Source organism: Sinocyclocheilus grahami, unplaced genomic scaffold (assembly GCF_001515645.1).
Source record: "Sinocyclocheilus grahami isolate Dianchi unplaced genomic scaffold, SAMN03320097.WGS_v1.1 scaffold2010.1, whole genome shotgun sequence".
NCBI classification, from domain to species: Eukaryota; Metazoa; Chordata; class Actinopteri; order Cypriniformes; family Cyprinidae; genus Sinocyclocheilus; species Sinocyclocheilus grahami.
The window spans coordinates 7,861-9,905 of NW_015507189.1; the positions used below are offsets into that span (position 1 = coordinate 7,861).

Consider the following 2,045-nt stretch of genomic DNA (forward strand, 5'->3'; position numbering starts at 1 on the left):
TATATATATATATATATATATATATATATATATATATATATATATATATACAGTATATATATATATATGAAACTCTTTAAATATGCTGTTTATTCATCTTTCTTCTGACAGTCTTACTAAAAGGATGAACAGAAGATCTGCTATGAAGGCGTCTGCGGTGAGATGATCACCGTTATTTACAGTGTGTTTCTGCATGTAGAGATGTTTCCTACAGCCGCTATGAGCCATACAGAGATATGAAGAGTACAGGACACCTGATTCTATAGCTCTGCATCCAGTCAACAGTTCATCTAAATATTAAAGTCAGTGCAGTTACTCTATCAGATTATAAACATGAACTCATCTCCTTCTGTCGCTGTAGATGTCTGATCCCAGTGAAGACACATTTACAGCTCTTGAGCTCAAGTCCACGACCTCTGACCTGTACGACACACTCACAGTAAGTGAGACGTCAAAGTCAGATCATCATCACAGATGATCACATGACCGATCTCTCGCTGTCTTCCACACAGACCGTTCGTCCCAGACCTCCTGAAGACTCTTGATCCTAAACATGAGAATCCATCAGTAAGTGTCTGAACTGCAGCTCCTCTCCATATAATCAATACAACTCTCTTCAGTTCTAGTTTGATTGCTTTATGAAGCGTGTGGAAGGTTTATAATGTTGTTGATGAACTTCAGTCAGTCGTTCTTCTTCTTGTTGTTTCTTCAGATCAACAGGAAGATGCTGCAGTGAGAGGCGGAGCACAAAGGAACCAATCCTGAGCTCTGTGGGCGGAGCCACACATGATTGACAGCTGTCATTAGTGAAGCGTTGATGAAGCATTTAATTTTCTTGTTGCTTAAATACGTGATGTAACAGTGGAATAAAATTAACGTTAAAAGCTTGTCGTGTAAATATATAATGTTAAAATTATACAAGCTCACTGTTTTCTTATTTTACAGCATATTCCTGTTTTAATTGATAATTTTACCCTGATATACTGAACAAAGTCATAATTTTGCACCTCACAATGGACAATGTATTATTTTATGATGTCAAAGTGCTCAATATGATCAGTTTCTGTTATTCTGTATTTGTGTTTCCCTCAAATCCTCAAACTAGCACCAGAGGTCAGCATCTCTGCTCCTGACATCAACACGGATGTGCATCAGCTGTAAATCACTATTACTCATCTTCATGTGTATGGTGTTTATACTGTACTGTGTTTAAAGTCCTTCATGTGTTAGTATTATAATTCTGAACGCATCTATTCAGCATCTCCTCTGGTTTCTTCAGTCTCTGTTTGCTTTGTCTTCTTACCTCATTATTAGTTGCTTGTGTTTTCTGCTTCAGGCGTAAAGGACGTTACGTCATGTGAATATCAGTTCTGATTGGTCAGTTTCGTAAAGGGAGGAGTTTATGCTGTCAGCCTCCTCGGATATTCATGAAGTAATACAAACTCATCTGGGCTTCAGCAAATAAAAGAAAAATAAAAAAAAAAAAAAAAAAACATTTAACCAAATATGTATCCAAAAGAGATTTGAATGAGTAGAATGTGAAAAATAATTAACATTATTTTATTGTACATATGGCTTTTTACTTAGGATGGCTTTGAGTTGTTTAATTGGCGATTCGCTTTAAGAGAATATAAATGTAATGGACAAAAACTCTAGCTTATATTAAAGCTAAAGTCTGGTTACAGTCCTTTTCTCTAAACACCTTTTGTAAATGTGCTCAAATTAACTTAAATGTCTATTTTCTTGTGATGTTTAGTTAGTTTGAGTTCAGTGATGTTATGTTCCTGTTGATGGAGGGACCTTCAGCTATTTCCGCTGCTGGGCATTAAAACAGTGTTAACCACACAAAGCCAGCAAAGCTACAGATATCTGTTATCTGTGTTAAAAGAGTCAGTCATTTAGCTGCTGCTGATCTGATGAGCTTCAACACGGTAAGACACACACACTCGTACTTCCATGCAAACTGATGAATATTTCTATAGATGAAGCTCATAAAACACATGATTCCTGACATGAGAAATATCTTCTGTTCATCTCAATGTTCA

The 2,045-nt window shown here is 36.2% G+C and overlaps 1 long non-coding RNA gene across 1 annotated transcript; it reads left to right on the forward strand.

The window, feature by feature from the left end:
- The first annotated feature begins 387 nt into the window (after positions 1 to 387).
- On the forward strand, positions 388 to 801 carry LOC107573701 (uncharacterized). The gene is made up of 3 exons (XR_001607553.1): positions 388 to 439; positions 513 to 567; positions 713 to 801. It is a non-coding gene; the product is annotated as an uncharacterized lncRNA (long non-coding RNA).
- The last annotated feature ends 1,244 nt before the right edge of the window (positions 802 to 2,045 follow it).